Source organism: Ochlerotatus camptorhynchus, unplaced genomic scaffold (assembly GCF_037179485.1).
Source record: "Ochlerotatus camptorhynchus isolate MF236.1 unplaced genomic scaffold, CSIRO-AGI_Acam_v1.1 ptg000262l, whole genome shotgun sequence".
Classification (NCBI taxonomy): domain Eukaryota; kingdom Metazoa; phylum Arthropoda; class Insecta; order Diptera; family Culicidae; genus Ochlerotatus; species Ochlerotatus camptorhynchus.
This window is the reverse complement of record NW_027040752.1, coordinates 30,462-45,742: the sequence shown is the minus strand read 5'-3', so window position 1 is coordinate 45,742 and position 15,281 is coordinate 30,462.

Sequence of the window (15,281 nt, the reverse complement as noted above, 5' to 3'; positions counted from 1 at the left end):
GCTGTTCCATATTGGATCCTGCCAACTCACGGAACCTGTAATGTGGGCCATCAGAATGGTTCATCGGTTGCTAAGTCAAGTACTGCTCAAACTGAAGCAATACATTTCTCAATGTTTCAACTTTATTCTAATGTAAACTTAATATCGTCTCACCCATATGCCCATACACACCCAAAACCCATCCCCACACAAAATCAAATAAAAAGGTTTATGTATGGTAAACACGTCCGGACATTAACAGGAAAAATGGGTTTACATCTTCACTATCGCAACTACGGGTAATCATCGAAAGTATTTGCATTTTACTCAGGCACTTTTGAGGAAACTTCAATCACCCTCTCATACTTGAAATGTGCCACGACCAACCTGGCACAACGATGCCCTTACGCTCTTCCGTTGTTTACAAAAATCTTAATTTGTATCTACTGTAGATTTGCATCGACCATGAGCTTCCGAAGAAGTCGAACTTGGTATAAGGACGATGAGGATTTATTCTGCTGCAAACGAGTGGTGTCGCGTAGACGAGTGGTTGCGGAAGTGCTTATTAATTGTTGTGCAATAATTTCAATGGCTGCAAATAAATTAAATTTAGCCAGCGCCGGTGGTGTAGTGGTAAGCGTGACTGCTTTCTAACACCCTAATGGGTCTGGGTTCAATCCCAGCCGAGGTCAGTGGGATTTTTCTGAGGCATAAAAAATCTCTGGTCACGTCTTCCTTCGGAAGGGAAGTAAAGCCGTTGGTCCCGGCCCATGTATGTGTGTTGAATGGGTGCGATATCCTACGCAGGTGTGGAAGCTGCCTTCCTGCACATTCGATTGTCGTCAATGGATGGCAATCGATGTCCGTCGGTGATTGGCACTAGATTGCGGAACAGAGACCGACGTTAAATAAAGGAAACAAAATAAATTCAATTTAACCTTGGTTGTCTATATTCGTTGATTTCCATACTAAAGAATGGAAAAATATTAAATTATGAATTATTCCAACGTTGGGTAAAGTTTACCTATTTATAAACCTAATTTTACCTAGCCCCACTGAAGCCGGCCGTTGAGTGAAAGAAACTCAATTTTGGCACTTTTTTCTTACCGTGTAGAAAATCTTGTGGTACCACTATTTTTGAAATTTGTCAAGAAATTCAAACAAAGTCATTGGAAACTTTCCGTAACACGTTTTCCGGAGGCTTCGTAGTCAGCGTAAAGTTTTTTACCCACCCTGTTCGAAGCGTTAATTTAAATTCTCTTACTATATCTAATATTATTCTTACAAGATAATTTTGTTACGGGTGACCTTCATAGCTTATTGATGAAATATTTCCTGTTTTTTTTTTTCAGGTGGTTCAAAATGGATCAACAATCGTATGAAAGTGAAATTAAGTCGGGTGGCCATGGCGAAAAATTCCAAACAGACGTTGCCCTCGTACTGTTGCTGCGTACGCGGGAATTAAGTTCCACTACAAGGATGGCGTATGAAATGAAGATGGCCGACAAGTTTGACGATGTTGTGTTGATTGACGATACAAACAAGGTGATCCACTTAATTCAAGCAAAACACGCCGATACCAAGGATGAAAAGGTTAAAAATATCGATCTGGATGCCCTGTTTCCAACTGGAAACAGTGCCAAACGCACCGGGGACTTTGATTTGTGCAAGTATGCCAAATCCTACATGACTGTGACTGGAAGTTTGGAACCAAAGGCGTTCAAGAAGATGTTTTACATCTTCACCAATAAGGATCTGAAACAGACCGATAACGAGTGGGTGAAGATCGAAGAACGTGAAGTAAATGAAATCCTACGTTTTTCTGGATCCAGTGCCAAAAACCTGGAACTTATTCCAAGCGAAAAGGCTATCAACGAGGTGCTCAATTACATCAACAAAGATATCATTGCGATTAAAGATGCGATCAAAGAGTTCTTTCACAGCGGAACGGTCAGCCAAATTTTACCTCTTTATTGCACTCCATTGAAAGACGTTATGATCATAGACCAGAAAAAGTGTCGCTTTGCAAGCAACTTCAATGCTGAACATACAAATCCCAATGTTGCCAAGCTATACACCATGTTGCAAAGCGATCAGGTTGATATGAAGAAAGAAGTAACCGTCAACAATAATTTCCTGGCGAAAGACTCAAGGATCAAACTTTTGCCACCATTCGTTGGTGAGGATGACATTCGTGGCTTCTTTCGCGATTTGACTCTATCGGTGGGTCAACCGAACGATTTGCAACCTATCATCGTTGGTGAACTACCGGCTTGGATGAAGACGTGGATTCAACCGGACATTCTCGGTAAGCTGGGGGAAAAGGACTTCGAGCAGGTGTATATCGACCTGAAAGATTATTTTATCAAATGTAACGAACCTGACAACAAAAATAGGAAGTTGTTTTTGGCCAAACAAGGTATCGAACAATGCTTTGGACAATTAAAGCGTGGAATGGAGACGGGTGTCATAAAGCGCGTAATGGCAGAGGCGGAAGAATGGCAATTTACGTATATTAACCGCCATATCAAGTACGAAGAGACGGCATTAGAACCAACCGGTAAATTATTAACCAAGGCAACAGATAAGGATAGGACTAGCACAATAGTTCGAAAGATAAGTGATACTAGATTAGTTGAAGAGCTTCGAGGAAGATTCAAATACCAGCAACACATTTTACTTGTAGCAGACCCCGGTATGGGAAAAACCATTTTACTGCAGTTTTTGGCATTTCAGGTTCAAAAACAAAGCCACTCTGCAGTATTCTTGGTGTATTTAAGCACGCTTTGTAATGCACTAAACAAAATTGAAAAAGTATCAAACTTAGACGATGTCCGGGGAATTCTCAGCGCTGTTCTTTCAGAGAATAACTGTAATCTCATCCTTAATGCCCCGGAAAGGCGAAATGACGAAGGATATTCCATTATTTTAGCATTGGATGCATTTGACGAAATACATTCCAAATACACCGAGAAAGTAATTAGTATACTCGAACTGCTCAGCTCTAGAAAGAGTATTCAGTTCATAATCAGCTCGAGACTCCACGTGCAGGAATTATTGCAAAGGAAGTTCGATGTGAAGCTAATATCCCTAGTCCCTTTTCGGCATGAGGATCAGATCCAGTACTTGAAGAAAATATGGATGAAGGACAGTGCTCATGAAAAAGTTGTTGAAAACTTTTCGGAACTTCTTTTAAAAAAATATCATTCCAGCATTTTATCCAACTTGAGTGAAATTTCCGGTTTGCCTCTGATGATGCGAATGCTCGCTGAAATTTACTCTGACAAATTCGAACAATTTATTTTAGCAGCAAATTCCGACAAAATGAAACCGTTTGATTGGTCAGAAGACACATTGAATATTGTGCAACTGTTAGAGCAGTTTGCCAAGAAATGTTTTCACAAGAAATTTGTAGAAAAATTTAAGTCCACCGTTGATATCAACGATGCTGAATTTAATTCAATAATTAACATGTACATTTTGGAACATCAACTGCTAGCGATAAAGCTACTAGACATTGAAATGCTCATGGATTTATTCACGGTGCCGTATTTTAAGAAAACATATGACTTATTCAAAAACCGTTGTGAGCAGGATGCAGAAAAATCTATTTTGGTGAAAGTAGTCAACAATAATGTTCAGTTCTGCCATTTATCATTTGGTGAATACTTCGTAGCAACATATTTAATTGATAACATTTCCAAGTTGGAACCAAACTTATTGATCAACGTTCTATCTCAACACGATGTTATTAGGAAACTGACACTGATCAAGCTTGGAGAAAATGAAAACTGCTCCAAGATTTTAAACAATTTGTGCAGACTAAACAAGAACGTACCTTTGTGGTTATGCGAGAGTGGTTGTCTGAAATTGGTTTCATCCCTAAAAATTAAAGAGTTCTCCACTAATTTACTAAACGATATGTTAAAAGTATCTGCGAAATGCGGATATTTCGAAATATGTAATTTTCTAATTGATTACAATGCAAATCTCGATAAATGCACTGCGCTGCATTCTGCCGTTGAGAATGGCCATCTGAGCGTTGTGAAACTATTGATAGAGAAAAATGCGGACCCAAATAAGATGGACAAATACAAATGGACTGCACTTCATTATGCATGCCAAAACGGAAATGTAGAACTAGTTCAATTCTTTCTTGATCGCGGTATGAACACTTCCTCTCGGTCAATCGACGGTGAAACTCCACTTCACATTGCTGCGGGGAACGGCCATCTGAATATTGTTAAACTGTTGATAGCGAAAAATGCGGACCCAAATGAGATGGACGATGATAAATGGACTGCACTTCATTATGCATGCCAAAACGGAAATGTAGAACTAGTTCAATTCTTTCTTGATCGCGGTATGAACACTTCCTCTCGGTCAATCGACGGTGAAACTCCACTTCACATTGCTGCGGAGAATGGCCATCTGAATATTGTTAATCTGTTGATAGCAAATAATGTGGACCCAAATGAGATGGACGATGATAAATGGACTGCACTTCATAATGCATGCCAAAACGAAAATGCAGAACTAGTTCAATTCTTTATTAATCGTGGTATGAACATTTCCTCTCGGACAATCAAAGGTGGAACTCCACTTCACATTGCTGCGATGAACGGCCATCTGAATATTGTTAATCTGTTGATAGCAAATAATGTGGACCCAAATGAGATGGACGATGATAAATGGACTGCACTTCATAATGCATGCCAAAACGAAAATGCAGAACTAGTTCAATTCTTTATTAATCGCGGTATGAACATTTCCTCTCGGACAATCAAAGGTGCAACTCCACTTCACATTGCTGCGATGAACGGCCATCTGAATATTGTTAATCTGTTGATAGCAAATAATGTGGACCCAAATGAGATGGACGATGATAAATGGACTGCACTTCATAATGCATGCCAAAACGAAAATGCAGAACTAGTTCAATTCTTTATTGATCGCGGTATGAACATTTCCTCTCGGACAATCAAAGGTGCAACTCCACTTCACATTGCTGCGATGAACGGCCATCTGAATATTGTTAATCTGTTGATAGCAAATAATGTGGACCCAAATGAGATGGACGATGATAAATGGACTGCACTTCATAATGCATGCCAAAACGAAAATGCAGAACTAGTTCAATTCTTTATTGATCGCGGTATGAACATTTCCTCTCGGACAATCAAAGGTGCAACTCCACTTCACATTGCTGCGAGTCACGGCCATCTGAGTATTGTTAATCTGTTGATAGCAAATAATGCGGACCCAAATGAGATGGACGATAATAAATGGACTACACTTCATTATGCATGCAAAAACGGAAATGCAGAAATAGTTCAATTCTTTATTGATCGCGGTTTGAACACTTCCTCGCGGTCAATCAAAGGTGAAACTCCACTTCACATTGCTGCGAGGAACGACCATCTGAATATTGTTAAACTATTGATAGCGAATAATGCGGACCCAAATGAGATGGACAAAATCAAATGGACTGCACTTCATTATGTGATATTATATGATTAAATAGTTCAATTCTTGATTGATGATCGCCGTACGAACACTTCCTCTCGGTCAATCCTCGGTAAAACTCCACTTCATATTGCTGCGGTGAAAGGCCATCTGAATATTATTAATCTGTTGATAGCAAATAATGCGGACCCAAATGAGATGGACAATGATAAATATACTGCACTTCATTATGCATGCCGCGTGGGGAATGTAGAAATAGTTCAATTATTGATTGATAAAGGTGGGAACACCTGCTCTCAGACAATGTTTGGTAGTACTCCACTTCAAATTGCTAAGAAATACGGCCATCAAAGTGTTGTTGAACTGATTACTGCGAACACTTAGAAAATTAGCTGGACGATTAAAAATGAACTTCCCTCCATAATGCATACCGAAACGAAAATGTGGAAATAGTTCAATTCTTGATTCTCGCTCTTGGAAAATCCATGATGTAACTCTACTTCACATTGCTGCAGGGAATGGCCATGCGAACGAGTGCTGTGAAACTCTTGATAAAGGGGTTTCATATGTTTTAATTCAACCAAAAAATCGACACGTGTTAGTATCAGTATTAGTTAACACGAATTCGTAACTGATGTTCGTTGACTGAATTTTGTGCCGTAAAAATATTTTTATCTTTTTTGGTACCTAATTCCACTGAAATAATTTTGGTATCGATGACAGATACGATTATTAGCGATTTGAATAGATTTTTCTCCTTTACTTTACTAAAACCTTTGTTTATTATTAGTTAGGTAGGTTCTAAACATTGTAGTTTCATTTTTTTTACCTGTGATCTTGACATTTTTACCTACGGGATGAGTACTAAAGAGGGTTAGGTTTTTGATAAGTCTTTAGTGGGAATGACACTTATGAAGACTGTACATTGTAGTCAAAATACGTATCTGTCATGGATACTTCGTAGATTGGATACTAGCGACACTCACGACTCTTTTGAAACTCTCAGTCAGACTACTTTCAGGAATAATGCTGGGGAGTAAACATTGATTCCAATCTTAATGAGAATACCAGAATCATGAATTTCGCTATTCCCGGCCACGCCCATCTTTTCCATAGCTAAGGAGATGTTCTTGTAGTACTTATTTAACGAGGGGCCACCGACTTAGCGACACCCTTATAAGTGCTACGGAGTTGGAGGTTCGGGTAGGGTCTTCGGTAACGATTCACCTCTCAAGTGGGCGATGCAACCAAAGTTTATTTTGTTTAAGCTCTCGATAGCCGATTATCGAAAGAAAATATTAATTTTGCTTAGTGATTTTGTATTTTAAGGGTCATGACGGAGAGCTTGTGATTACATCCAAGGTGTTCTGTTCTTTTTTTTTCCTTTGGTTTGTTTTTTCCATCGACCTTGTTTTCCGTGCTGAGCACCAATGCTACCGACGTGCCAGGAAGGCAGCTCCCACACCTGGACCCTACCTATCGACCCATCAACTCATGAACCGAGGACCAACGGCTTTACTTCCCATCCGAAGGAAGGCGTGATCAGAGATGTTATGCCTCAGAACATCTCGGCGCGCCGACTGGGATTGAACCCAGGCCTGCTGGGGTGAGAGATAATCACGCTTACCACTACACCACCGGTGACGTTGGGTGTTCTGTTCAGTAAGCAAATCAATTCATCTAAATGGACTACAAAATATGACTACGTTTTCGCTTGGTATGTAACGAACGACTGAAATACGCGATAGTAAAAGTTTTCGAGGTTGATGGATAATCTGCATTATTGGATATACAGTCTACACGTCTGTCCTAAAACTCAAATATTACTTCTTCACGTACTCGACCCTTCAACCCCTTCTTTACGTTTTACATCATATTATGAAATAAAGCCGATTTAAACTATAACTCTATAATGGAAGGAGCTTGGGATTGAACCCATGATTTTCTACTTATTGAGCAAAATCGGTCGCCATAAGGCCACCGAGCTCCTCCTTATACAAAACAATTACGAGCAATTTCCCGTTCAACTTGCTATCACTACAATAACAGATACTCTTGAGAAGGATTTGTTATAGATTTCCAATCAACGCATCTTTCCAAAAAACTCAAATATTACGATTGTTTTTCCGTACTCGTTCCTCCAACCGAATTTCAATACGCTTTATCTCATATCAAGAATAAATCCGATTTGCACTAAGGCTCCATAATGTGAAGGAGTTTGAGATTGAACCCACCGAGCTCTTTATATCAGCGACGACAAGGCCAATCACAAATTCTCACAAAATCAAAATATCAAGAACATTGATAATAAATACATAAAGGACGTTCTTCTACTCGAACAAACAAATCAAATCCAACGATGATCGTTTTCCAATGCTGCGGATTCATACATTATGAATTCAAATAACACTTGATTCAAATATGACACAAAACGACCCGAAACTCGTCCAAAAAATACAAAATGTATACATTCTGCACATGGCAAACAGACCCGAATCAATCTCCATGATATTCACCGAGAAACCGACATGCATGACCCTCGTCCCGCCCACATCCTCCACCAGCGATTAAAACCACTAATAACTAGATATGATTTACACGGCATGATCGAATGTGTCTTTTATGAACCAATGTTCTGTCAAACGCGAACCAGCTCCTGATTGGTCGGGTGAAAGTATAGAAACGCAAGAATTTCTACAACAGGGAATTTGTTTTCTGGTATTTTGACATTCAACTGCGTCGCCCAAAATGAAATAGTTTTTGCACGGTCGCGAGAGAGGGAGAACACGTCAGATACTTCCTCTTAGGTTCCTGTTAGGCGCTGCTCATCACAGGAACAGAAAAACAGATCAGCACGGTAGAGGTTATAGCGGGCAACAAAGAAAAACGCAACAGCACACTTATGGGGTGTTTACACTTATGCTAGTTCACTAGCGCTAATGAGTTCGCTGCTAGCAAAAACGCCCACCATCATGATAAAAAGTGTTGACATTATGCTAATACGCTGGAGAGTGGGTGCTGATAATGTTCATTATGCAAACGAAGTCAAAAGAGGCTTTTCTGTTGATCAGTTCATCTCGTGACCGGTTAATTGCTTAATTAAAAAAAAAAATGACCGAAATACTATATGATTGTGCGTACGATGTTATGTGCTGCTTGTTAGATGAAGAAATTTGCAATTCTACGAATACACAATCCAGAAAACGAAAGCAAACTGTTCGGTTAGTGTGGGTTCTGATAGACCTTGGATGTTTTATTTTGTAGTTGGGATTGGAAAAGCCCCACAAACATGGATGTTGCTCATAAACTCGGATCAGGTAGGTCTTGCTCTTCTGACATTTTGTTCACTACTGTCGGGTACCAGCTTCTCATCACCAGCATGCAATTTCAGAAGCGCCTGCAATTGATGCGCGAGTGGAAATCAACTGCTAGAAACTGTTTATATCATGCTGGTGCCTCTCATGCTCATTAGCGCTAGTGAACTAGCCTAAGTGTAAGCACCCCATTAGCACCAGTGTCTGTTTTTTTTAATCGTTTACCATCACACGCAAGCAGTAGCGCTTCAACCCAGTGTGGATGAATTGCGTTCGTTTTGAATATCTTCGCTGTCACGTACGAGCAAAATGAACAAATGAGTTCATTATACATCAACGAATACGCGTTTGATGATATTCACCACTTCTTGATTATATAACCCAAAATTTCAATATCAGAAGCAATCGTTAAAAGCAAAATAATCAAAATCATTTTGGGCAAAATATTTATTTTGAGTATTGCCGACTCCAGATCCTAAAACCTCGATATAATCAATAATTCAGCATGATGCAATAATTTTCCATTAATCTGTGTATAAATACCAATACAACACGTTCTACAGCTCTATATGTGTGCAATATGAAAATAATCCTTTCTGAATTTGATCCTCAAAATCATTCTCATCAAGATGAAGACGAATATTGATATTGACAACAACACAGGCGAATTAAATATCCAGCCACGAATGAACAAAACAAATCAAGATCAACCATTGAAAAGGCCTTAACTCCATTTTGTAAACAAACCTTGTAAGGCCATTTTCTCGTGAACCAAAACCTTCATTCGCAAACCTAAACCACAATCGGGTAGAGGAGAATTTCCCCTACCTGTTCATTATGTTGGTTTGCCTTTGCGGACTTCGGTACGCGAGAAAATGGCCTTACAAGGTTTGTTTACAAAATGGAGTTAAGGCCATTTCAATTGTTGGTCTTGAAATGTTGACTTCGATACGCAGAGGTTGCCTTGATCAAAAGAATGTGTTTATGTCAAAATTCAAATTCATGCAGATAGTTGGTCTATCTGTTAAGGTTGTCTTCATTTCCAGCTAAGTTGAGTGTTGAGTCAGCGCAGTGCACCATTGTATCAGCAAATCGATAAAGTATCACTTGCTAAAACATATTCAATCAGATCAAACTATAGCGCACGGGACCTAAAGCTTATAAAATGCGATCACCAGTCCATAACAACTCCAGCTTTTCAGCAGCAAAAAAAAACACAGGAGAAGAATCAAAACACATCCACTTCGCTCGCTGGTTCAATCAGCACTCTTTTACCGACTTACTTACATGCATCCCCTTAAGCACACTTCGGACCCATATGAGGTGGACGATAAGAAATGGATTGCCCTCCATCATGCAAGCCATAACGGAAATGTGGATACGGTGAAATTCTTGACTGCACAGTTAGAAATACATAATCTTACACGTGACGGAATCCATCTTTGACATAAAGGATGAGACGTACACAAACATGTCATGTTCGAAATTACGTTTCAATGAGCTGAATTTCACGTCTATTATGACTCAATTTTATGTCAAAATTGACGGTCGTTTATGTCAGTCTCAGAGCACCTAAATCTACATTAATATTTCTAAGTGTGTGATCAAGATGTGAATCACATAAATAGTGGTTTAAATTGACTTTTCCTCACTTCCCCCTTAATGTTTTCAACTGCTTTCATGTTGTTAATTCTGTTATACTTTGTACGTATCTTTCTTTGCCTATGCGAGCATTGAATTTCTCCATTAGAAATAAACTGTAGAACTAGGAATAAACTGTACCCATGAACATCAATGGCAAGACTGGATTTCTTACATCCTCTGCATGTTTTCTTACAACAACTGTAATGGCGGTTCTTGCTATGGACGTTTGTAGCGTACAAACAAGTTTTTATAGAATAAATATTATCGTAGGAAACCTTTGTTGGTTGATTTTATAGCAGCAGTGCATTTGAAGAAATAAACATCGTCGAAAAATAAGCTAAGCTAAATAAAAATAAAAGTATTTAAAAATAAAAAAATCTGATTAATTCTTTTACCGCTGACAAGTGCCTTTCTCATTTCATTTCATCTTCATGTTGTAGTATAGAAGGGGGTCAAGGGCCAGGTCTCTGGTGTGTTTAGGCACCATCCACGCTATACCAGTAGACAGGGGGTTGGCATCACAGCATCTTTACCAGCCGGTTAAATAAGTTCTGTGTGTAGTAGGCAAAGATGATTGAGGACGTGCTTAGTGAAGACGATTGGAAAATGCTGAAACGGGTTGGTTTTACCGCGTCTGATGTGGATCGAAAAAGCCTCTGACGGTACTGGGTGAAGTGGACGCAGAAATCGAAATCGGCTATGCCAACTGCCATACAACCTTCTTCGTGATTCAAGATGGAAAATGCTCGCTGCTGTGTGGAAATTCTGCAGAAAAACTTGAGGTAGCAAAGTTTCTGCATGCGTTGTCTACTGAGGAGTTGCCTCACATCAAAGGTAAGAAGTCTACAATTTAATAATTAGTTACGGTAAATGCTTCATTTCGCGTGCACTAAATATATTATCTTAAACATTTAGATATGTGTGCATCTATAAAAATAGACAAGTCTGTCCCTCCAGTAAGACAAGCTTATCGACGTATTCCCATACCGCTTGAAGAGATTACACTTCTCAAATTAAAAGAGTTGTAAAGTCAGGGTATCGTAGAAAGAGTTAACCAAGCATCAGAATAGGTGTCTCCCATGCTTGTGAAGTTCAGATGAAGTCAGAATAATCATAGATTTACGAGAAGCGAACAAGGCAATCGTTCGCTACCCACAATGGAGCAAATGATTTGTAAACTGAAGGGAAGTATGGTCTTCACTAAACTGGATGTAAAACAAGCATTTCACCAGTTACTACCAGTCGAGAAGAATGCAGATATATCACGACATTCATCTCACCCCTTGGATTGATGCGATATAAGCGACTAGTATTCGGTTTATCAGCAGCTCCGGAGTTGTTTCAGAAATACATGGAAACAATTCTTGGTGATTTTCCTTGGCTAATTGTTTTCATTAATGATATTTTAACTTTCACTTCTTTGAAACTCTGAAGGTATATTTGTATTATGCATTTTTTTTTTAAATTAATATTTAAAACCAACATTATACCTACGAACAGAGCAGACGCCTAAGGAGAAAAATGTCCTTCTGAATGATGCAAACCAGATAGATTTTCTTGGTTATCATCTATCATCTGAAGGGGTAAAGGCATCGAATGAAAAGCTACAAGCTATCACCAAATTCCGTCAACCAAAATCAACAGAGGAACTCAGAAGCTTTTTGAGGCTAGTTACATTTGTAAATCGTTATTTAACCGGATTTATCAACTATCTCGCATTTCTGTGGAATAATGAGCATCAACAAGTATTAGAATTGTTGAAATCGAGTTTGGCTCAGAATAACACTTTGGCGTTCTTTAACCCAGGATTAGAAACATTTTTAGTTACTGAATCTAGCCCGGTAGCCCGTACTATTTTTTTTTCAAAAATCCCACGAAGAGGTGTCCAAAGTAGTGAGCTACGCCTCTAAGGCGCTGTCTGAGGTCGAAAGACGTTACGCGCAAACAGAGCGTGAAGCCTTAGCTTTAGTTTGGGCACCAGAGAGGTTTCATTATTACCTGTATGGAAAATTCTTCTGGTTGATCACGGATCATAAACTGTTGGTCTCTATTTTTGGAGATAAAGCTAAACCATGCGCTTAGAATCGAAAGGTGGAAACTTCGATTCGACGAAATCAAACATTGCTGATCCTTTCTCAAGGCTTTACGTCGACAGCACATCTGCTGTGCCGAGTTTTGATGAAGAAAGTGAGAGGATTATTCAACTAGTTTCAACCGATTCCTGTCCGATTGCTGTTCCACTATCTGAAATAATAGAGGCAACCAAAAATGATACTGAAATTAGTGAATTGATGAAATACCCTGTAAAACGGTGGCCAAAAACATTAAATCAGTACAAGTTGAATGATCTTTCAATAGATGGGAAAATCTTGTTAAAGGGAAACATGAAGAAACGACTCAGGGGAAAAGTTTGGTGGATCCGCATTGATGCTATGGTAAAAGATTATGCTAATTCTTGCGATGGTTGTCTACTAGTTTCGGAACCAGACATCGAACCTATTTATAGGACACCCATTCCTGATGGACCGTGGCGTAAATTAGCACTGGATTTTACTGAAGTTTCCAACGGAATTCATCTACTGGTTCTCGTAGATTACTACTCAAGATACCGTGCTTGGATGGCTAAACCTATTGGGAATGGCTTCCAAGCAAACCAATCGATGTGGCAGAATGCTTTCATCGAAGATCTTTTTGTTTATGAAGTTCGAAGGACCACCATGGTGAGCTCGGTCGTCGCATTCCGGAGTATTTGGCAGTGTTAGGGTTTAGATGTAGTATATATGTAGAAAAATAATCAAGTAGATTGATAGGAGCTAGGATAGGAGGTGTCGCTCAATTTTGTTGAATCAAGTGTTTAAGGCTTCAATAGATCCTGTTGACCAATGATTACTTCAAATAGTATTGCAAAACTAAAGCTAACCAAGACACCATTATGGAATGCTCTTCGGCAGGGGAACTATGCCATTAGCGCGAAGCATTTTTAAACCACTGATGCTGGCGCCAACTAGTATTGTGTTTACTATTTGTTCATCACTTGTTTCAATAGGATCAGATCCGCCGTTAGCACAAGATGGGTAAGTGTGTCAGTTTTTTTGATCTTAGTGTTCCTCTAATTGACCCTGTCGTGTTGAAGAGATAGGTTTGGTTCATTGTTTGATCTCATGCTTGCTGGATAAAATTATCAACATGGTTTGCCGCTATATCTAGTTCAGGTCGCTTTACATCAGTTTTAGACAATCAAAGAAATTTGAATGTTCATTTATACGAAGTACGATTGACATCACAATCGTGTGGCTTTGCTACTTGTGCTATTTCAAGTCGTAGTTTTATTCGTTATTTTTCGTGTCTTATCTATTCAAAAATATTTATTTCTTGACCAAGTTTTTCGTTTTAATCATCCGGACATTATTGTTAAAAAATTGTGCTCGTAAAGTAGTTATTCGAAGCTCAATTTAACTGTTTTTGTCCGCGCTGTGCTGTGCTATAGAGTTGTTATTGTTCATTCTTCACCTACGTGCTATTGTTGAAACTGCACTCAATCATCCTGAGCTTGTTTGTCATCACCGTCCTACCGCCAACTTTTGTTCCTGCAAGAAGTCTAATTAAAGGCGTTTGACCGTTCAACTGCCAGCATGGAGACAAATTGTGCCAAGTGCTCGTTGGAAATTACTGGCATTGAGTATGTGACCTGCCGAGGATACTGTGGCAGTGTGTTTCACATGACGTGTTCCGGAGTGTCTCGTGCCCTGTCTGGTTACTTCACATCCCATCGGAAAAAACCTCTTTTGGATGTGCGATAAATGTGCGGAACTTTTTGAGAATTCGCACCTCCGATCCATCACCAATTTGGCAGTTGAAAAATCACCGCTGCTTTCTCTCACGGAAGCTATCACGAATTTGCAGACGGAAATTAAACAGTTGTCATCAAAGCCTGTCCCGTCAATTCTGCCACCTGCTGTCAACCGATGGCCAACACTTGAAGCAACTCGACCATCAAAACGATTTCGTGGATCAGACTCTGTGGTGCCTAAAACATCTGAGTGTCAGTCTGGTTCAAAACTGTTGGGTCAGAACGTCATCTCTGTACCTACATGTGAAAAACCGGCGGCAAAATTCTGGCTCTACTTGTCCCGTATCCAACGTGATGTGAGCAACGAAGCAATCTCTGAAATGGTGAAAGCCAATCTGGAACTCGAAAATGAACCTGATGTTGTGAAATTGGTCGCCAAAGGAACCGACACCAGTAACATGACCTTTATTTCATTCAAAGTCGGTCTAGACCCAGCTTTGAAGAAGAGAGCTTTGGATCCGTCATCTTGGCCCGAAGGAGTTCTATTCCGTGAATTCGAAGATCACTCGGCTCAAAAATTTCGGAGACCATCTGGTGTGAATCTAACACCCACGCCAGTGACACCGCAGACGACGTTTGCAGCAAATCAACCGATGGATGGACCCCGGGACGCGCAAAAATAAGCATTTTGGAAGCCTCTTATCCACTCAGCACAGTCGCGCCGATAAATGGTGAATGCAGTCGAAGTCGTCCCGGCCCTGTGTCTGATGTGCGAGAAGAGGTCTTCCAGCTTGCTTGTCTAGGCAAGTATCAACATAATTTTCATAATTTCCTGCCTGATGATGATTCCCTCCTCAGATCACCAACTTGTTCTGCCGGGAGTACCTCCAGCCAACATGGACAACGCCTTGAACGTCCCCTACCTATGTCGGGACGCGCCGAAAATTCCTACACGCCGGCATCTCGTGACAACAGTTGTGGAATTGCTGGTGACAACGATGTTTGGCTTTACTTCCAAAACGTACGTGGTCTAAGAACCAAAATTGACGACCTGGTTGTAGCGGTATGTGATTGCAATTACGATGTCA